Genomic DNA, 22,706 nt, shown 5'->3' on the forward strand with positions numbered 1-22,706 from the left:
AATAATGTAAGATTCAGGTAAGGGGTTTAGGTAGAAGGAACAGAAAATCCGGAAGTAGCAATAAAGAGCAGGGAGGACACTTTCGTGACCTCAGGCTTCTGGTAGGAGGTCTGGCGGGAGTCGGGGGTGGCGGGGAAGAAGACTTCAGAGGGAGCAGCATCCTCAGGAGCGATCCAGGCACCTATTAGAGAAAGAAGGTGATGAACAGTTCTATCTTTTTTCATTTAGAGTTGACATACAATATATACTCGTTTCTAGTGTACAACATAGTGATTAAAACAATAAGTTATATAAACATAACTTGCAATAAGTCTAGCACCCATCTGACACCACGCATAGTTAATACAATATTACTGACTATATTGCCTATGCTGTACTTTACATCCTTACGACTTTTTATAACTGGCAATTTGTACTTAACCCCTTTACACCCAGACCCCCAATCTCCCTCTCATCTGGCAGCTATCAATTTGTTCTCTATATCTACAAGTTTGTTCCTGTTTTGTTTTTAAGATTCCATACAAGTGACTTCATATGATATTTGTCTTTCTCTGCCTGACTTAGCATAATGCCCTCTGGGTTCATCCATGTTGTCACAAGTGGCAAAATTTCCTTCTTTTTATGGCTAATATTCCATTGTATATATGTGCCACTTCATCTGTCGATGGGTAATTAGGTTGCTTCCATATCTTGGTATTGTAAATAATACTACGGTGAACATAGGGCTGCATATGTCTTTTCAAATTAGCGTTTTGAGTTTCTGTTGAGAAATCAGTCTAATGGGAGCTCTCATACATAACAACTGCTTTTCTCTTGCTGATTTTAAGGTTCTCTGTCTTTATCCTTGGCATTTTAATTATGATGTGTCCTAGTGTGGGCTTCTATGTCTATTTCCTTCGGCAGGTTAGAGAAATTTTCTGTCATTATTTTTTTAAATAGGTTTTCAATTCCTTGCTCTTTTCTTCTGGTACCCCTATGAAGTGAATGTTGACATGCTCGATGCTATCCCAGAGGCCCTTAAACTATCCTCATTTTTTTTTTTTTGTTCTGATTGGGTGTTTTGGGCTACCTTATCTTCTAAATCACTGATTCGATTCTCTGCTTCATCTAACCTACTGTCGCTCCCCTCTAATGTAGTCTTCATTTCTGACTGGTTCTTTTTTAATTTGAGTTCATCATCTAGTCTTCCCCTAAGTTCAACGAACATCCTTATAACCAGTGTTTTGAACTCTGCATCTGGTAGATTGCTTGTCTCCATGCTGTTTAGTCCTTTTTCTGGAGTTTTTGTCCTGTGCTTTCATTTGGGACATCTTTGTCTCCCCATTTTGGCTGTCTCCTTGTGTTTGTTTCTATGTATTAGGTAGATGTACTATGTCCCCAGTCTTGGAAGACTGGCCTTATGTAGTCGGCGTCCTGTGGGGCCCAGTGGCACAGTCTCCCTGTTCACCTGAGTTGGGTGCTCTAGTGGTGTCCCTTCTGTGGGTTGTGAGTGACCTCCTGTTGTAGTTGAGCCTCGATTGCCATTGGCACATCAGTGGGTGGGACCAACCCCCAGGCTACCTGGTTGTGTCTACAGTGGACAAGTTGTCATGTGGGGGCTGATTCCGCAGAGAGGAGTCTCTTTAGCATGGCTCTGGTGCCAGTCAAGTCCACCCTTCTGGTGTGTTGTTTGTGGAGGTAGGTGGTACTCCGGTGTGGTCTGAAGCTGGCCACTGGGTGTGTTGGTTCTGCAGCCTTTCAGGAGAGGCTCCAGTGCAGGCCAAGGACAGCCGCCATTTGTGCCCAGCTCAGGGCCTCCTCATGGTAGCAGAAAGTGAACTGCAGCTGGTTGCTGCTTGAGTTGGCCTTGATGCTTGGGAGAGGCTGTGTTGTGAACCCAGGCCAGCCACCACATCTGCCGGGCTCATAGCTGCTTAGTTGAAGCTACGTTCCAGGCCAACACTCGTCTCAGCTTCTGCTAGGCTCGGGACCACCTAATGGGAGTTATAATGCAAGGTGAGATCAGTTGCTGCATGGGGCTGCTTAGCATGAGGTACAGGACACACTGAGGGCAGCCACTGCTTGTTTGGGGTTTGTGGACCTTTGAGAGATTTTAGGGAAAAGTCTGTAGCAGGAGCTGAGGTAGTCTGTGGAAAAGCCACTGGAAGAGGTTGGGTAAACAGTGTCAGCCAGGTTCACAGAGAGCTCAGATTTGGTGCCCACAGATGGCAGGTACACTTAACAAGGGAACAGTGGCACCTGCCAGCACTTCTTTCCCAGGAGAGAGCTGCCCCTTCAGTCCTCGCCCTGAAGCTGGGCATTTTATTTCCTCCCCCTGTATCTCTGGCAGCTTTCCAGTTGCTGCTCAGCGCTGGAGCCCAGAGAGAGAGAGAGTCTGTGCACAGGCTCTTTGAGTGAACGCCCGCATCTCCAGCAGCCCTCTGGCTCCCTCGGATGCAATCCCCTGCTGGTTTTCACAGCAGCTGTTATGGGGACTCCTCGTCCCATCACTGGTGCCCCAGGCTGAGAAGTCAGGACCCCTCACTCCTCAGTGGGGATGTCCACAGCTGAGGTATCCCTCCTGAGTCTTAATCACCACACCATGGGTGTGGGACCCGCCGTGTCTGCCTCTCTTAGCATGTGGCTTCTTTATATCCTTAAAGGACTTCTGTTCAGCTGGTTGTCAATGCTGGTTGTTCTTTAGTTGTCCTAGTGGTGTGGTCATGGGAAGAGGTGAGCGCAGCATCTACCTACTCTGTCATCTTGACTGGATTTCAGCATTTCTTGAAGACACCGAAGGTATGGGGAGTCTGTGGGAGAAGCCCAGGGACACAGTTAGGTGGTGGCAGGATATGAGGGAGACGTAGGCGGAGCTGGTGTCAGTGACTCTGATACACAGAGTCAAGGGGGTGTTAGAGTCTGGAGGAGGAATGGGTTCCCAAGACTCCCGGGCCTCCCTTTGCTCACATATTTTAATTTCTGTGTCTGGGTTCAGCACAAGGCTTGATGACAATATCTTTACTGACCATCACCCAGCCGTGAGCTCTCCTTTCTCTGAACTAGCCTTATAATCAGTGCTTCTTTTTGTATAGTCTCAACGTAAGATCAGATTTTTTTTCAACTTAATATCAAACTTCTGAAGTACAGAGGGCAGCATTAGCCAAGCGGTTACTTACATTTAGTACATCTCACCACCTGGTCCAGGTCTCCCCACCTTCCGCTATCATACAACACATGCTGTTCCAGTGAATGACAGTGTCACGTGGGTACCCCAGGTCTTAATGAAGCCTCAAAACCTGAGAGAACTACATGATCATACCTTGTAAGTGCTGCAGTCATCATTCCCCACTTCAGGTGGCCGTGGCATAGGTACTGTCCCTTAAGGGTGAGTCTCAGTGTCCTAGCTGTAACTCCGTTCCTTTCTCTTCCTGTTTAGGAAGGATATTATATAGTAAGGGTGGCATAATTTCAGTGATGATAACCTTGCATCCATGCTAATGTATAAATGACTTTTAAATTTCAGCACTTTATTCGAGAGCCCATCTCACAATTGTCTGAAAACATCAGTATCATAACCACACACTGAGAGCTACTGCCCTTGAAAAGTTCAGGGGCTAGGTCAGAGTGCCAACAGATGATGCTTTGAATTTGTAACCTGTTCTGGTTGGTATCAGTAACCTAAAGTCTCTAGGTAGTAAATTGCATGCAGTTCTTTATCCAATTAAAGATTTCTCTTCTATTACAGTAGCTATGCAGGCTCCTCAGGTGTGTATTCTGGTTTCACCACTTAATATTTTTATCATAGTTTGGCTTGTTAATTTCTGTCCTCAGTTTGTACATCTTTTAAAATAACCATAAGAATATATACATCATAGGTTTATTGTGAGGATCAAGCGAGCCAATACTTATAAAGTGCTTAGTACTGCGTAAGTGCTCAGTGTCAGGTGGTATAAATATTACTATACTCAGGTCATTTCATGATACAGATGCTGTCTCCATATGTCACTAAGATGTATTTCATAAGCTACAGTGTGCATTTTAAGTTGCTCTATTTGGAAATGGAGGGGTTTTCAGAATCTTCCATAGTGTCTTTTTGATCTCTCTCTTTTCCCCAAGCATTATTGAGTTATAACTGACATCTGACGTTGTGTAAGTTTACGAGTTACACATATGTAAATGTTTGCCACAATAAGGTTAGGTAACACAGGCTTTGCCTCAAATAATCACCATTTGGTTGTCGTATGTGAGAATATTAAAGCTCGACTCTCACAGCAACTTTCCAGTGCACGTTATAACCGAAAGTTTTTACCCTTTGACCAACATCTTTGATCTCTCCTGATAAACAGAAACGTGACTCACCTTGATCCTCGTTACTGCTGTTATTAGTGCCACTTAGTTGGCGCTGCTCTAAGCACTTTGTGTATATTAGGTTACTGAATTACCCTCTCAGGTAGTAATATTACCTTCATTTTGCAGATGAGAAAAAAAAATGAGGCACAAGATACCTTAGGAACTTATTCAAAGTGCTAGTAGGTGCCAGAGGTAGAATCCACACCCAAATCTTCGGGACTGCACACACCCCCTATACTCTACTTATCTGGCAAGTAAAATACAAACATTATAATGAGGTTACAGCTACAGTTCCTAATGCTAATCTGGGCAGCATGCCAGCCCGTTGAGAAGGTGACTCTACAAATGCGATGTTATTTCTGCCCCTCTCTGGGTAACGACTACTGAGACTCACCCACTTATTCATTCAACAGATAGTCACTCAGCAATATTTCCAGCACTGTTCTAAGCTCTGGAATATAGCAGTAAACAGACAAAACCTCTGCTTTTAAGAAATTTGCATCCTATCTTAGTTGAGGGGAACAGACAGAACACAAAACGTGTAAGTAAATTACATATATTAAAGGACAATAAATGGTATATGGAGAAAATAATGCAGGGAATAGATTGTGTGTGTATTTATAATTTTAAATAAAGTAAATAGAGAAGGTATCACTGAGAAGGAGTCATTTGAGCAAAGACCTGAAGGAGGAAATGGGAGCAAATCATATAGTATCTGGAGAAAGAGCATTCCCAGCGAAGCAGCTCTGTCTCAGTCAGAGTGGCTCAGAGATGAAACCAGAGATTTGGAGGGGGAATGGGACATGTCATGTAGGACCTTTGTAAGGACTTTGTGTTTCCTGAGTTAGATGGGGAGCCACCGAAGGGTGTTAAGCAGAGAAGTGACATGCTTTGACTGACAGATTTAAAGTATTATATGACTCATGTATTGAGACTAGGATGCAGGATGTAAGGGTGGAAGCGGGAAGGCATCGAGGAGGCAATTGCAATATTTTAGGTAAAATCTGATGCTGACATGGCTAATGCTAGTATCGGTGCCGGTGGTGAGCACTAGTGAGATTGTAGATGTTTTCTGAAGATGGAGGAGTAGATGTGGAATATAAGAGAAGCAGAGGAGTCACTGATGACTTCATGTTTTTGGCTTGAGCAACTGGGAGGATGGAATTGCCATCAACTGAGATGTGGATAATTAATTATAGATGGATCAGGTTTGGGAAAGAATTAGGGGGTGGGTGTTACCAGGCAATTTTGAGATTCGCTGAGTGTAGATGGCTATTGGCATTCAAATGAAGGTATATATTGGGAGGGTTTTATGCCAGAGGTACAAATTCTAGAGTCATCTGCAGAGAGTGAATATAGACAGAAAAGAGAGGCTGTCTTAGGAATAAGTTCTATATTACTTTGTAAAAATTTCAGGGACATGAAGAGAAACCAGCAAAGGAAAATATGAAGGAATAAGAAAACCAGGAGGGTATTTTGGCAGGTAAGTATAGAAAATGTTGCAAGAAAGAGGGAGTAATCAGTGCCGTATGCTGCAAGGTACAGGTGACTGTCAGAGGAACAGTGTCCAAAGTGTTGGGATAAAAGCCTAATTAAAATGTGTTCGGGATAGAATTAGAGACAATAAGTATAAACGAGTCTCTCAAGTAGTTTTGTTATAAAAGAGCAGAGAGATGGGGTGATAACTGGAAGGGAAAATGAAGTCAATAGAGGTTCTCGAGATCGGAGAAATTTCAGCACTGTACGTGCTGATGGGGATGGTCCAGCAGAGACAGGAGAGAGTGTGGGGAGAATGGCTGGAGCTGAGTCTTCACAGGCAAGAGGGGGTGGGGTCTAGTGAAGGTGCCAGTTTTCCATAGAGGTACAGATGGCTCATATCAGGGAAGGAGGTCTAGGTTCTGGGGTAGACTTTCTGGGGACAAATCTCAGCCCAGACATATCTTCACTGGATATCTTTAAGTTTTATCCTCTCTCAACCTCTGCGGTGCTTGAAAATTACTCAGCACAGGGCTCAATTAGCTGCTGTTGTTATAGGAAAAAAATAAAGCTTAACAATTTTGCTAACAGCAAAAGAGAAACTTTAAGCAGACTTCCTGGATTAGTTGACTACAGCATGTTTTTCTAAAATTTCAGTTAATACGCTTCCCTCCACCATATTTTCCAATGGCACACTGAGATTTGTGTATTTTGCACACACTTTGCCTCGCACATGACATGGACTGCTCAGGAAGGTAATTATCCCAGCAAACTAAGCTGCGTGAAAAGATAAACTGCTTAGTGGATTAAAATTGCATATTTTATATAACCCGATGGCACAAGCGTCCTCGTTCTGCTTGTTGCGTGTCTCATGAATCTCTCTAGGACATCTACTACCACTGCCTTTGAGCTTTGCCATCATCACTTCCTTTTCTCTGGCACCCACCTCACCAAGACAGAGGGGCTGTGACAATTTAGTGGCCTGGAAAAATAACAGAGAGAAAACCAACAATTCTTCCCACCCTCTGGGGAAAGCAATGGGGTTTCATTAAGGGCTCCGCTGCTTAGGAGCAGCTGGCTGTTCTTACAAGGGCTTTCTTACTGGCAACCCTTTTGGACCAGTCTTAATAAAAGAGCCAAGCAGCTTTGTGAGCGAAGTCAGAGCCATTTGCCACTGGAGCGGCCTTTCTGGCTGAGCCGAGCCTGTAATGTCACTGCCTTGAAGCTGGCTCTGGTGGTTGTGCAATAGAAATGGGATAATCATTTGGGGAGCAGTGCGCTGATTAGATTGTCTATAGGGTTGTCAGACAGACCTACAGGAGGAAATGGACTTCAGTGAGGCCAGAAAGACTGAAGTTAGAAAGGAAGAAAAATGGAGGAGCTTAAGGTAGCCACTGAAGGTCTGAGGTCCGTCCCCCGGGACTCTTAGTAAGACACTGTGCATTCCTCGCCCAGAATGAGCAGATTTTCACCTTCCTGCAGGCTGGGAACACAAGGGACTGGGCCCAATGTTCCTTTCAGTTCTAGGATTCTCTACTCTACAGCTCTGACAGCTGAGGCATTTCCCACCAAGCCCATGGCATACCTCTACTCCACTGTAAGCACTGGCGACGCCTGAAGGATAGTCCTCAAGATTTCACATTTTTACCCTTTTCTTTCCCCTTTCTATTGACTTGAGTTCTATTTCTTTGCCCTCATTTCATTTTGGCACCTACAATGAATGACACGATGTAGGTACTTGATGAATACTGGCTGAATGCTAAAGTCTTGGCATAAACTCAGTCATTTCGTTATAAAAAACCAATACCTGTAAAATTCTAAAACTACATTATGAGTTCACATTATCAGTTCCCTGCTCTCTAGACTGGAAATGTCCGTGACCCTCGTCTCCCTGAGGACAGAGTGGCTATGCCCCTCCTTACTCAGAACAGAGCCTTGCACATCACAGGTACCAAGTGAGTACTGAGTGACCAGCTGAATTCTCTAAGGGTCCTGGAGGGATGAGAGTGTGCAAATGAGAAGGAAGAACCCAGAGGAGTCATCGGAGGAGAGCGTGTCTTCAGACTCTACATGTTTAAATGCAAGTACATGACAATCAGTTATTGTCCGAAAGACCTAACCCTTTACGTTTGCTGAGCGCCTCCTTGTCCGCTGACTTGTCAGCTCTGACCCACACATTCAACACTTCCACATAGTCATCACTGAGCTCCATAAAACGAACTGTCAGACTCGCATGGCATGAGAAGGGGGCATCCAAGATCACTCCGGATTTGCAAGCTGATTGGAAAGAGTGATGATACAGGGACCTGGGTTAGTGGCACTAGAAATGGTGATCCCTAGGCTGCCAGATAAGCTGCAGTTGTCATGTGGGAAAAGGGAATTGTTCTGTTCTAGAAGGAAGAGTTAAGTGGTGGAATTTATAAGAACACAAACGTACAGTAATTGAAGGCTGCTTTGTAATCTAGGGAGCTCTTTCAAGGAATTATTCAAAAAGGTCTAAGTGACTGTCAAGTTGGGGAAGTGATCAGTTAAGCCTTTCAGATTCCTTTCAACTGGAAAAGGCAAGTGTTCAAGACATACACACACAAATCTGTGATGATGATTATTATATTTCTAATAACGTACTAAGTACTTAATATGGGCCAGGTACTATGCTAGCCTTTACATTCATTAACACCATCCTTATGACAGCCTTATGAGAGCTAAGGACTATTCTTATACTCATTTTGAGGATGAGGAAAGTTCGTTCAGGTAACTTCTGCAAGTTTCCCTAGCAGGGAAGAATCAGAGCTGAGAGGCAAACCCAGGTAGTCTGACTCCAGAGCCTGCATCAGTTCCTCTGAGTAGTGATGCTCTTTTAAATTAGAAAACTTGAAAGACTTGTCTGAGAGCAGATGCTTTAGCTGGGGCCTGGCGAGTAGAAGCCAGTTAGTTGTGAAGTAGGGGTAAAGCCTTCTAGAAACAGGGAACATCACGTGGCACTGAAAGAGTAGGTGCTTCCGAAGAACCAGAGGAGACGACTGTCATGGCAGCAGACTGAAGAAGAGAAAGGGATTCACAGTAAGGCCAGAGTTCGAGGCCGGGTCAGGGCACACAGGCTGTTCTTAAGGACTTTGCATTATAATCTAGTGAAGTGAGAAGGAGGGATATCATTCGCTCGTTTTATAGATGACGGAGAAAGTGCAGTGAAGGCGATGCCTTCCCCGAGGTTCTTAGAAGGCTGTTGTGATCCAGGGGTTGTTAGTGTGGCACAACCAAGCAAACACTGAGTAGTGCTACAAGAATTAGTTACGGAAAGGCTGTGAAGATAGATAGATAAAGAGTGATGTAGGCTTAAAGGGAACGGCACTTGCGAAGACTCTGAGGAGGTAAAGGCTATGATATGTTGCAGATCGTAAAAGGCCGAGGTTTCCTAATCAAAGGAGAACGTGGTCCAAGAGGAAACCGAAGAATTAGTCTGGGGCCGGATCATGTAGGGCCTTATAGGTAGTTTCAGAATTTTAGATCTAATCCTCGGGTCATCCAAAAGCCGAGGGTCAACATGTAATGCATGTGAAAGTGATAATTTTACTCTGCAAGCTTTGAAGTGTTAACAGATGTTATTTACACGCCTTACATTAAAAACGAACCTTTTTACCCCAGAACGTTGAAAGTCACTAGTATTATAACTCTTCACTCCTACATTGCTCAGCGTAAGTAAAAGGTATTCTCCTAGATAAGCATGACACTGTTATCACATTTTAAAAAATTAAATGTTTGAAATTTTTGTTTTGTGGGAATAAATGACCGAGACGTAAAAGATAAGCCCCAACTATAGCGAATGCTTTCATTTGACCCAAGCATCTCAGAGCTATAAGGTTCCGCCAAAACCATGTAATTTTCAGACACTCACTCTTGGGGAGAAGACATATGTCACAAGCTATTGATTTACCACTTAGAGATCTGGGCCTAGAAATAATGTTTCTGGGCTCTACCTCAGTCCGGCACCATCGTCTCTGTGGACTATGGGGGAAGCTTGAGGATTCAGCCTTGTTTTCAAAGACAACAAGGGAATCGACAGGCCAAGTTCTACCAAGACCACCGCCTCTCCAGCTAGCCTGCGTTTTAACACTTCAGTCGGAGCGGAGTGCTCCATCAACACGCTTCTTCTGTTAGCATTCCAGAGGGCTGCCGGCGGCATGGCTACTGCCCCGGCATCCATCCTAGCTCTGCAACAAGAGGCTGAACCCAGATGTGATTTAGGATCCTGGACCTAGTCACAGGGCACTGTTCAAGGCCAGTGTTTTATCCACAGGCCCAATGGGAATATTGCTTATGACAGTTTAATACAGCTGCAGTATTATAGCAATTTATTTTCAGACACCTGCGCCAATGCCCTCTCTTTCTACTTCTCTAAGTGCCATGGCAAGATATGTTTACATGAGCCCTGAGAAAGGCCCATGGTACAAGAGAAAGAGGGAAAATCAACCATTACTATATTACCTACAAGTTTCAGTAGATGTCAGTTTAACGTAATAAGTCAACAAACGCATGTATAGTTCAAAATACACATTGGCTTATAGCTTCCCTGTCTTCTAGTACTCAGAGAATGTATTGAAAACAATTTAATTGGGGATTCTGGACCCTCCATCATCTCTTCTCATAGTCTTTTAAAACTACAGACCTATACTTCTAACTCCTCAAGGGCCAATACCCGGCACTTGTGTTCAAACATTATTTGAACATCTTTTCCATGTGAATGTCCTATAACAGCATCAAATTCAGGAGGCCACTATTTAGTTTTGAGCACAATAATTGAATTCCCTCTGACTCCCCATCAAGTTCAGAAACAGTGGAGAAAAAACACCGAGGAGGAAGATGAGGCCAAACGTTTTAGCATATTCCTGGAGAAACAGCCCTGGAGCTGATTCCAAAATGAGATTTCTAACCCCTTCGTACATCCCAAATTATATTTAACCACCCAGTCCCATGCCAAGTAGCACAAACACTGCAGCCTACTTCACCAACTCTCAGGTGCTTGGGTGAAGTCGGGCCTGAGCCGGCCTGCCACGGAAGAGTCATATTAGCAACAGGCATGCGCACGCAGATCTTAAGACAACAAATCAAGAAGGGAGGTGAGCTAAGCATTGTCCAAGTTTCTTCTATTTCAATAAGTGGTAAAATGATTTTCTCTTCGAAAGGAGAAAATATGGAGGGAGACAAGGACAGGAACTTTTCTCCCTAACATATCCTCAAGTTCCTAATATAAAAGCCCACAGGAATCTAAGGAAATGGAGAAAAGAAAATGCCCTCTTCCGGCCCCAAATAGAACTCCCAAACATGCCCCCCGAACTGGTCCCAATTCAAGTATTTCCTCTCTTAATATTGTCACCCGTTGCCCAGACCTTGGGGCCAGAAACCTGGAAGTTCAACATCAACCTTCTCTTCTCCCTCAGCCCAACATATCCAGTGAATTACCAGGTCTTAGAGAACTTTACCTCTAACATTTTCTTGATGTCTTTCTTCTCTTACGACTCCATTGTTACAAAATCACTGGCAGCCTCTCCCCTCTGGCCAACTGAATCAGCCACCCCCCACCCCGCCTCGGTGTAGTTCAGAGGATGGGCACTGAATCAGAGTGCACGGGTCCAAGGCCTGGTTCCGTCTCTTACCAGTTGAGCGACCTGACCTTAACAAAGTTATTTAAGCTAAGTCCATTTCCTCATCTTTAAATGAAAAAAATATATATAATAATAATACCACACGATCATGGTAAGGATTAAAAGAGATAATGCAAATAAAATTCTTAGAATAGTGCCAGGCACATAATTATTTTATAAAAATAGTAAAATCTCAAAAATTTCAGGCACTATTGTCAGGATCTATAAACTATGTACATGCATGTTTTGATTGTAGAGAAAAGTATAAAATGATAAATACCTAACTATTAGCATTGGTTATCTAAGAGGTATAGCTGGGGGATGGATATTATCCACTTTTCTTAACACATGAATGTACGGTTTGATTTTTACAATGAGCATGCACTTTTTTCCAATTAAAGAAAGTCTCCAAAACAACCTTCTAGCATCCTTTTAATTTTTGTGTTTTTAGAGTTACCAGATCCTGAGATTTACAAGTATTAATCCCCTACTCAAAATCTTTGCCTACAGAATGAAATCTAAATACACAAGTAGGTTATACAAAAGCCTTCCTAATCCAGCATCTCAATTTGCTCTTCTAATCTCTCCTCCCGTTTACTATTCTCATTTAAATCTTCACGCATACTGCCTTTCCCTTCACAATGTAGGACATCTTTCCCCTCTAGCATTCCCTCATTCTTTATGCCACAATGGAGTGCCGCTTCCTCTGCCATAACTGCCCTCCCCTAATTCTAGGCTGTATGGTGTTCTTTTTCGCATATCATTAGAAAATGAAAAATCCTGCCAATCTTTTTAGGCCTCCTCCTGCCGTCTCTAATTTACCTATTCTAATTTACTTTACCTATTCTAATTTATGGCCGTAAGTGACACTGTGGTTTGGGTGCTACTTTGAGTTAGATTCCAAGCCTTTACAGACAGACCCCAGTGCTACTCACAAGACTTTCCCCACTTAGCCATGTTCCTGTCTGGACTCCTGCAGATTAAGTCTGTTATGAATCTTACTGCTGGTCATATCAGATTGATCACCTGAATAAATCGGAGCTAGTCCATGACTTCAAGGACATTGTAATCCAATTATTTTTCTAAATGCGAATATGATTTTCCTTGTAAAATATCACCAAACCACATATAATCAATGGCCAGTATGGTTGTTGTAAATTTTTTTCCCTCGGCAATCAATAAGGAAAGGGAGAGGAGTGTGTGTGTAGTGATAGAAAAGACAGATTTGCCTTCTTATTTCCAATGTCTGTTTTCAAATTTCAATTTTCTTTTGCAAATAAAAATATAATTTTCAAAAACCAATAGCCAAATATTAATGAAGTTACATTTACTGTTCTCCCCCTCACTCCCCCGGCTTATGATTAGTGCTATATGGGTCCTGTTTAAGAATTCTTTGCTATATATCCATCTCAAGATCATGAAGCTATTCTCCTACATATTATTTTCTAGAAACATGGTTGTTTTATTTTTTATATTTAGGTCTATGGTCAATCAAAAATTGATTTTTGTTTACGATTTAAGTTAGGGGCTGAGTCTTTATCTTTCAAGGCAATTGTACTGGTAACATTTAGTGACAAGACTATCTTTTTTCTACTTTATAGCAGTGGCACCTTTTTTATAAGTGTGTGTGTATATATATATATATACACACACACACACACACACACACACACACACACACACACATATCTCCATTTGTTTCAGGATTCTATAGGCAATTCCATTCATCTATTCATCTATCTGGAATCAATACCATTCTTTGTTAATTCCTGTTGCCAGATAATTAGTCTTGAATCTGGCAGTAAAGCCTCTTTGACTATGTCGTTCCTCATAATCAGACTGGCAATTTTCACCAAAAAAATTCCTGCTATATTTTTATTGGGATTAAACATGGAGAAATAGCAATAAAATATTAGTCATTTAATTCATGAGCATTAACTACCTTTCCTCATTTGTTATTTTCTCTCAGTAATGTTTTGTAGTTTTCTGAGGAGTTCTGTGCCTCTTTCATTAGATTTATTACTAGATATTTAATATTTCAGGATTCTAATTTAAATGGTTTCGAAAATTTATTTTCTAAATGTTGCTTCTATATAAAATTGCAAGTGATTTTCACATCCACCTGCTTCGTTAGAATCATTTAATTCTAACATGTTATCTGAAGATATTTTTAATACTTTTAAATTATATACATGAAGATCATTATAATCTACATACATAAGTATGTTATCTAAAAATACTGTCAGTTTTACTTCTTTTCCAATCCTTATACTTGCTATTTCTTTTCCCCTCCTCACTGCACTGGATAGAAATTTCAGCACAGGCTGCAAAGAAGGTATAATGTCAGACATTTCCATGTAGTTTCCAACCATGGAAACTTGTTGCCAACAGAGTTAAGGAGGTTCTCAGTAAGTGAAGAGGCATTCCAAGTTCACGGGTTGGAAGACCGAATGTTGTTAAGATGGCAGTTCCACCCAAATTGATCTATAAGTTCTGTACAATTCCTATCAAAATCCCAGGAGGCTTTTTTTTTTTTTTTTTTTGGCGAGGGGTGCGGGGGGAACCCAACAAATTAAAAGGCTAATATTACCTGATTTTTAAACTTACTATAAAGGTACAGTAATCGAGACAGTATAGTATTGACTTAAGGATAAATACAGATCAAAAGAACAGGAAGAAGAGTCAAGAAATAAACCCTATATCATGGTCATATCAAGGCAATTCAAAGTGGAAAGGACAGTCTTTTAAACAAACGATGCTGGGAGAATTGGATATCCATACGCAAACACAGGCCCTGAATTTATACTATACGCAAAACCTAAGATATATCATATGCCTAAATGTGAGAGCTACAAATATAAAACTTCTACAAGAAAGCAGAGGAGAAACACTTTGGTACCTTAGATTAGGCAAAGATTTCTTAGATATGACAATAAAGCATAGCCATAAAAGAAGAAAAAGATGAATTGGATTTGTTCAAAATTAAAACCTTTGCTCTTCAAAATATACCATTAATAAAAAGAAAAGCCAAAGAGTGGGAGAACACAGTTTGCAAATTACATATCTAATAAATGACTTCTTTCCAGAATATATAAAGAATTCTTACGACTCAATAATAATTAAATCTTTAAACACCAAAAGTTTAGAGTAGAAATTTCATTAAAAAAAATGTACAAAGGCTAGAAGCACAAGGAAAGATGTTTAATATTATTAATCATTAGAGAAATGCAAATTAAACCACAACGAGATACAACACCCTTAACTAGTAGGGCTAAATCAAAGAAATTGACAATACCAAGTGTTGGCAAGGATGTGCAGAAACTAAAACCCTCACACATTGCTGGTAGGAATGTAAAATGGTACAGGCATTGTTGTCGTAAACAGATAGGAAGTTTCTTAAAATGTTACCCATATGACCCAGAAATTCTACTTCTAGGTATCTTACCCAAATAAATGAAGACAGATGTTTCCACAAAGACTTGTACAGGAGTATTCTTGCAGCACTATTCATAATAGCCAAAGAGTAGAAATGACCCAGATGTGCATCAACTGATAAATGGATAAATAAAAATCCACACAATGAACCATTCATCTATAAAAAGAAAGAAACTACTGAGTCGTGCTTAAATATGAATCTCAAAACATTATGCTAAGTGAGAGAAGCCAGACATAAGAGACCATATACCGTATAATTTCATTTTATAAAAGTTCTAGAGGGCGAATCCATAGAGACAAAACACAAACTAGTAGTTGTCTGGGTTAGGAGTAGGGATTAACTGGAAACAAGCAGAGGGAATTGTTTAGGATGATGGATATGTTTTGAAACTGGATTTATGGTGATGGCTGCACAACTCTAGGTTTATTATAAACCATGAAGTGTACATTTATCATGGATAAATTTTATGTTATGTAAATTGTACCTCAAGGAAGCTGGGGGGGGGGGGGGGGAGGTAGCCCCACCAAAAGTGATACCGAATCATATTCGCCAGTTCAAAATAGGCAATATTAAGGTGAGAGAATCTGACTAGTTTCCTGGAGAAGGTGGTGCTGATTGGGAGTGACAGAATGTTTCCGGGCTGCTGTTGACGTCCCACCTTTGCCCTGGGTGGGGATCGCACAGGTATATCCTCTTGGTAAAAGTTATTCAAATAGTCGACTTAAAATATATGGGCAGTCTCTAAATATAATAAATGCTTGACAAAATAAACAAATACGAAGCTGTGACCCATTTTAGAAGAAGGGATCCTGTTATGATCTATTCTAGAATTTCCTCAAACTATCAGTTCTGCTTTTATTTAGGGATCTTTATTAAAAAGATTGATGAAATCATAGGTTAAAAGCAAATCTAGCCAGCCTATCCTCCAAACCGTACTGGGCTTTTTCACGTGTCAGAGAGCGAGCATCAATTCCAAACAAATCTGGCTTCTAAGTAAAACCTAGGCTGCTCCTACATTACGAAGGCATACGTTCTGTATCCGTGAAGACATATTTGGTGTCTGTTAAGAACACAAATTCACAATTTTCCCCCTCTTGGAATACTGTTAACAGTGGCAATCTTTCCACAGTGACATTTAGAAATCCTAGTTCTATACAGCACTTTAAGATGCCCTTGCCCTTCATAACGCCACGTGCTGAACATAGGGCAAGTGGTGGGCAGCACCCACTGGGAATAATGAAAAGAACGCCAGACTATGATTTGCAACGATGGGTCCCATTAGGAACTGTCTAGGGACCTGGACATGTAACACAGTCCTCATGATGCTACATTTCTCCCCAAACTGGAAGTCATCAGTCTAACTTTACCTAAGTCATCGGAATGTTGGGAATGTCAAATGAGATAAAGTTTTTCAAGATGCTCCCCCAGGCATTCGGTGTCATCCTAGGCCACTTCCTGGTATTATTAACAGCAGCAAATAAACAAGTTAGAATTTTTAACTTGCTTTCAGTTGTGCAGCTTTTAAAATTGAGGTTATAATGAGTTCCTTGAAAAGTGCCTTATCTGCAAATATTATGTTTCTCCATTTGGTATAGAAATGGGTTCTCTAATGATCTGCATACCAAGCTTGAATTTGAGATGATCCCAGTGGCAGCGTAATGCTGCAGAGGAGGTTAGATACGAACACAGACGTCTTCACCATATTTCCACCCCAACGTACCTAAGAGGGACAACAGACAATCATGGCCAGTGATGACGCTCCACAGGCTGAGAGAGTGGGCGGGAGTGGTAAGAACACATCTTCCTACAGAACTTGACTAGATGCTTTGGGGGTCAAGGAATTAGTGGTTAGAGGCCCTGCCCCACCCTCACGGAAGATTCTTACAGTCCGTTCTTGGGACTGAGAACGATACGGCAATAATAATGATGGTAACAGCTAACATTTCTCAGATGCTATAAGCTAGACATTATGCTCTACGCTCTACTTGCATTTACTCCTAATAAGCCTTCTACACAGAAACTAAAAAGATTTTTTGTAAGGTCAATTAGAACATGTCGCTCCAGTGCATAAAACCCTGTCAGGGACTGCCCTTGCATAGAGAGTAAAATCATCCTATACCTCACTCTGTCCCTGCCTGTCTCTCTGAACTTCCAGTGGCTCAGTCTTTCAGTCACACTGGCTCAAAGCTTTTTCCTTCGCTGTTCCTTTTTCTAGGAAAGTCCTCATTCCTGATTACCATGAAATGCGATCCCTTTGCTTCGACCTTGATGGCATCACTGCAGAAAGACCCTTCTTGACCATCCCCTTTTGAAATACTCAAAAGGATTAAATCACTTGCCCATGGATACAAAGAGGGTAAAGTGACAATCTGAATCTCAACCTTCCAAAGCAGGGGTCAAAAGAAGATATCATTGAAAGAATCAGAGTAGAGGTTTATTTTTATCCCGAGAAAACAATTTAAATAGAAAAGTCTCAGATTGGAATTGAAGCAAACATTCTTCTTCACTCTGAGTTGGGTTTCTTTTTTCTATTTAGTCCAGAAAGAACTAAAATTAATAAATTAATTAAGGCCACATTTCGGAGTGGCACAAAGGGAGAAAGTTACGAAGGAGATGAAAGTGAGATTTTAGAACTTATACCTGCCTTTCGGAGACCTTCATTATTCCTCCTCATTAAAGTAATTGTTGGTCTAATGCCAGATCTTTCCATCAAACAGGCCCAATGAGACAGTGAAAACTGAATAAACACACTGTCTAATAATAAGTGATAGAAGCAAAAGGTGAAATTTCCACTTAGAAATAGCTATTCCTTGTTGAAATTTCCCAGGGGCCAAGGGTTACCCAGCTGAGATAATTGCTAATTAAGGTTGGACAGTCCAGGCAAGAAGCCAGACCAGCACCCCAATGTGACAGTGGGTCAGCCATTGATTAGATTCCTGGCTCCTGATTAAATGCCACAGAATGATTAACTCATTCATCCGCAGGCCTTTCTAGAGGAGACCCTAGTTTGGCAGACGAAGCTACAGCCCAGTAATTCTGTAATTCCTCTCCTTGACACAGACTTTTTTGAGAAAACTTTCATGACCCCCTCTCTGTTTCACTTTCTTCCTAGCAGCCTCATTCAGCTTCTGTTTCACTTGGTGATGACTAATGAGTATGCGCCCTTCTTTGCTAAAGGCATAGCTTGGTTAATTTAATACTTTCCTCTGTATCCTTACCTATGTATAGGAACATTCAGGTAAGAGTGCTATGGACCACGAAAGCATAATGCAAATTATAAGAACTTACTTAGAGAGTAACTCGAGAGGCAGTAAAGTCAGAAGTGCACGGGAGCACAGCCCAGCTGCACTGCTTAGCCTGTGTCACACCTTGGTAAAGGTACTTAATCTCTACAACTTTCGATCCCTTATCTATAACAGAGGAAAATAATGCTATTTATCTCAATGGGTTGTTGAAAATTAAATAACTTATGCAAAAAGTAGTTAAACATCTACTGAGTCTCTAATAAATGTTTCTAGAATGAGTCTATTAAAGAACTAGTAGGAATATTAAACTACAAACATCAGCCTCTTGCCGTATCTGGCTTCTCCCATTGACTGGGAAGATCCCCATTCTCCTAGGCAGAGCAGAATTCAGAAGAAGCAGAGGCAGATCCTGCTAGCCTGGAAAAGACTCAGTCCGATAATAAATCCTATTATGATCTTTGGAAAAAGGGACTTTTTATCAAATGATGGAAGAATAATAGCAACTACTACTATTGAGCATGTTATGTGTGCCACTGTTCTGTGTACTTTACATATGTGCAATCATTGAATCCTCCTAAAACCTAACAGAGTCAATACTACTTAAGTGGCAGTGACAGTGTCGTGCAACTCCAGAGCGAGGCTATGTAAGCCTTCCCTTGCTCACTCTAAATTCTCACCTAGTCAATCCCCATACTTGTGCACTGAATGCCATTTCCTCTCACCATGTCAGGGACGTCACTGCTGCAATTTTATGCATTCTCTAATACACCACCAAGTTTTTTTTCTCTCTCTCTTTACTGGGTTTTTCCCATCAGATCATAAATGTGACATTTTTCCCATCTTAAAAAGCAAAATAACAACAAAAAAATTCATTTATCCGACTTTCCTCGCCAGCTGCCTCTCCATTTCTCTGCTTCTCTTCACAGCATAACTCCTGGAAGGACTTCTACAATTGTCACTCTTTCTAAAGCCTCTCCTCCAATTTTCTCTTGAACCCACTCCAGTTAGACTTTCACCCACCATTATAATAACTTCTCCGAGATCACCATTGCTCTATACGTGTTGCTAGATCCAGTGTTCCATTCTCCTTCCCCATCTTACTTATCAGTAGCACTAGGTATAAAATCAGATCCTCCTTGATACGCTCTCTTCACTTGGTTTCACTGCCCTGGTTTTGGCTCTACCCCCCACCATCTTAATCCCCTACGCTGCTTTCTCCCCTTCTCCCCAACCTCTAAATGTTCCAGTAAGCCATGTCTCTATCCTTTTCTTCTCTGCCAATCTCATCTATTTCGAGTACGTAAATACCACCTATATGTTGATGACTTCCAAATGTGTATCCCCTGTCCAGAACCCTTTCCAAATGTAAACGCTTAAATAAGTGCAGCTCTTAAAACGTTGGCATGCCAGCCCCTGGCATTGTTTCTTTTCCTTCAGCATGCCAGCAATTTTGTGCACTCCATGTTGATGGCTTCCAGGGCAAGCAGATTTCTTATGTAACTCATCACATTATGCTGCGAATGCCCATATGGCCATTTTCCACGGTTTCAAGCTTGTGTAAAGACCATTCATGAAGCAAGAGGTTAGAGAAATCCTAGACTAGTGAAGAGAGGAAAACAAATATCTATTTGCTCAGTTTCACACCATAGGTGACTTTTTTTTTTTACCCTTTTTACTCAATGGCTCCATTATACCTATTATGGATGGTGAAGAAATTGAAAGAATGGTTAAGAGAAACCAATCATTACTATTCGTAGTAAATGTCCTATTGGCATTGGAACATTTCTATCATCTTTGTGTTATAATATATTGTTTTAATGACTCTTTCATTCATTTAATAGTCATTATATTTCTGTCCTCCAGAAGAGAGAACGGTAACCTCTATGTAAAGACTCTGGTTTATGAACGTAGAGTAGCCTCATTTTGCTCAAGTATAAAATATGACAATAACTCCCCATTTTCAAAGGGTAAGGTGAACACTCTATTAAAAAATATAGTATTATTTATTAATGTGAAGTTTTGTAAACATATAATTTTTAATTTTAATTTATATGAAATCCCATTTTTCACAAAAAACCATGGACTAGTCCAGCATGTAGTCTGACAAACAGAATCGTGACAAGTAGCCTTCCTAATTTCATAGCAAAGCTAAAACACAGGTTCTTAAATCTTAATTTACATCTAGAAGATAATCTCTTTACTTAACACAGTGTATATGTAGATAAACTAAAATCTTCAATTAAAGAGATTCTACTACCTTCTGATAACTTTTTGAAATCCTCCTGCCAAAGTTTTAAGAAACAGAAAATAAGAAATTTGACGTTACCTAAAAAGGCTGAAGATAAAACCCCCACAGTCCCTACATTTTCCTTTTCTCCCACATGGACTAGCTGAATAACCTCAGGTTATTTGACTGGGAAAAAAAGATTCTACGACCTATGATACCCTCTTTGAATGAGGGGACTGCCTTGTTAAAGGAATATTCATCACGTACCTTGTGACAGACAGTAAGAATTGAATTTCTGAAAGTTGCAAAGAGTCAGAAATGTCTTTTTTATACGAGATTTAAATAGAACGGTTCAAGCTGTCCAAGCCCAGAAGACAATAAACGGCCTTGACAGGCAACAAGTCCCTTACTGTCTGCGGCATGTACGCAGAAAGAGAAAGAGGGAAAATTCATGCACTGGGGCTACATTAGACCAGATTTCTCTTAAAGCTCTCCTAACTGAGGATATTCAGGATCTTGGATACAGTTTCTTCTGAGTCTGATATTTTGAGAAAAACTGTGATGACCTAGCCTTTAAAAATTATCTAGCCTTCTAGTGTTATAATTGCAAAGGTCTTTCGTTGAATAGCCCATGGGGTATATATATTGCCCTCATTTTAAGGTTAACGACTTCAGTATTTTTCTTGTTCACTGTTCCTCTCAGAATGCCAAGGACATAGCATCAGGTTCTAAGTTATTTCTCAAAATCAACTCAATAAGCTTTTCCTTTTTGAATATTACACACACACACGAAGTATCACAACATATATATATGAGAAAGGTCACAACCAAAATGTCTATAAGACTTTTCGTGACTAAATTTGAAGGAAATTAACTAGTGTTAGCACTGAAGGGATGCTAACCAATGCTAAGTCTTTCACAAATGACAACTTTTATAACCTTTGAGACTTAAACAGTTGTATTCCCCATTACATATAGGTCACAAAACTGAGGCTTAGAGAAGTTAAATATCTTGCCTAATGTCTCACATCTAGTGAAGTGACACAGATGTGAGTGACACGGACATCCTAACTAGGGGTACAAGTAAGGGGTCAACCAGGTGAGGAACCCATCTGGCCTGCCAAGTGACAACTATGCCACAGCAGGAGGCATGCAACTCCATCTGAGTTTCCTTGGCAAAACCTCAGTAATCAAAACTAAATAAATAAAAGACAACAATAACAACAAACCGCCTGATGCCTTGAAAAATAATCATCTCAGAAGAAATGGACAGATGGCCTTAGTGTTTAGCTTGAACAAAAGCATCGGTGTGCTAAACATTCCCTTTGGGTAGGATTCTGAAGCACACATCTACCTGTATGTCTAACCCCAGAGGGGTTTGGGGGATGGAGGTTGGGGGTAGGAAGGAGTATCATGAAGCAGAAGCGTCCTCCAGGAGCTTCCTGCTTGGCAGAGCACGTCATCCTGCTCCATTCCAGCCAGCAGCCGTTTGGCAATGACTGCCCTGACCTCATTCACAGAGGGAATGATGACCTGTCCACAGCTACCCAGTCAACTGTCACCCACTTCTGGGTCATATCCTTGCATGTGTTTATTAACTTATTGATTTACTATATTCCTTTACTACCGGAGGAGATCACATACCAAAACATATCATTATCTGGGTGATTCTCACTCCCATTACACTATCTTCTTTCCTTATTATGCTGCTGAAAATCGACGCCACTTAAGTCGATGCTCCCACACCTTCCCTTTTCAGCTGCTCCCCTCACAGCGCTGGCTTACATTTTCTCTAACTTACCACTTTATAGTTCAATCACACTCGTTCTTTCCTTTAGAGTTTTGGAAGGTCTGTGTTTTACAGACTTTCTCACCTCAAACCGGAGGAAGCTTTTTGCTTTTTAGAACGGGTCTGAACAAGCTCAAGGGTTAATGAAAAAGAAATTATGATTTAACTTAAAAAAGAGAATCACACCAGTGAGAAAATTAACTATATATTTGGTAGTCTAGCCTTCTGTAAAATAACAATGGAGCAGAAGGCCTGCATTACAGGGTGAGGAGGTGGAGATCTGGGAAAGTGGACCCCTAGTCACATTTTCAATGCTGAACTCAAAGAACGACAAAGCAAAGAGCATGGCTTTATGAGATGTTGCCTCGTATTCCAGAGCAGCTGCCACTCCCCTAGCTCTTTAAATGACGCTTTTGAGATTGGGAAGGATGGTGGGGACAGGGTCCTGACACTGACCAATCCCCTTTTTACAGGTATCCTCGGTGCTCAGGAATTTATAAGTAATAGATGCTACACCGGCTAGGATAACAAGAAAACCCAAATGCACAGTGGAGGAGGAAAGATA

General features: G+C 41.1%; 1 long non-coding RNA gene across 1 annotated transcript in view; it reads right to left on the reverse strand.

Annotated features, from left to right (window-relative positions):
- Positions 1-2,337: 2,337 nt before the first annotated feature.
- The window catches only part of LOC111737708, a 29,262-nt gene continuing 8,893 nt past the window's right edge, over positions 2,338-22,706 (reverse strand). Inside the window, exons 2-3 of the long non-coding RNA XR_002779542.1 lie at positions 3,299-3,407; positions 2,338-2,789 (exon numbers count right to left, since the gene is read on the reverse strand). This is a non-coding gene — a long non-coding RNA (uncharacterized LOC111737708). The remainder of the gene's footprint in view (positions 2,790-3,298; positions 3,408-22,706) is intronic.

The sequence above is a fragment of the Pteropus vampyrus genome, unplaced genomic scaffold (assembly GCF_000151845.1).
Source record: "Pteropus vampyrus isolate Shadow unplaced genomic scaffold, Pvam_2.0 Scaffold30, whole genome shotgun sequence".
In the NCBI taxonomy this organism is placed as follows: Eukaryota; Metazoa; Chordata; class Mammalia; order Chiroptera; family Pteropodidae; genus Pteropus; species Pteropus vampyrus.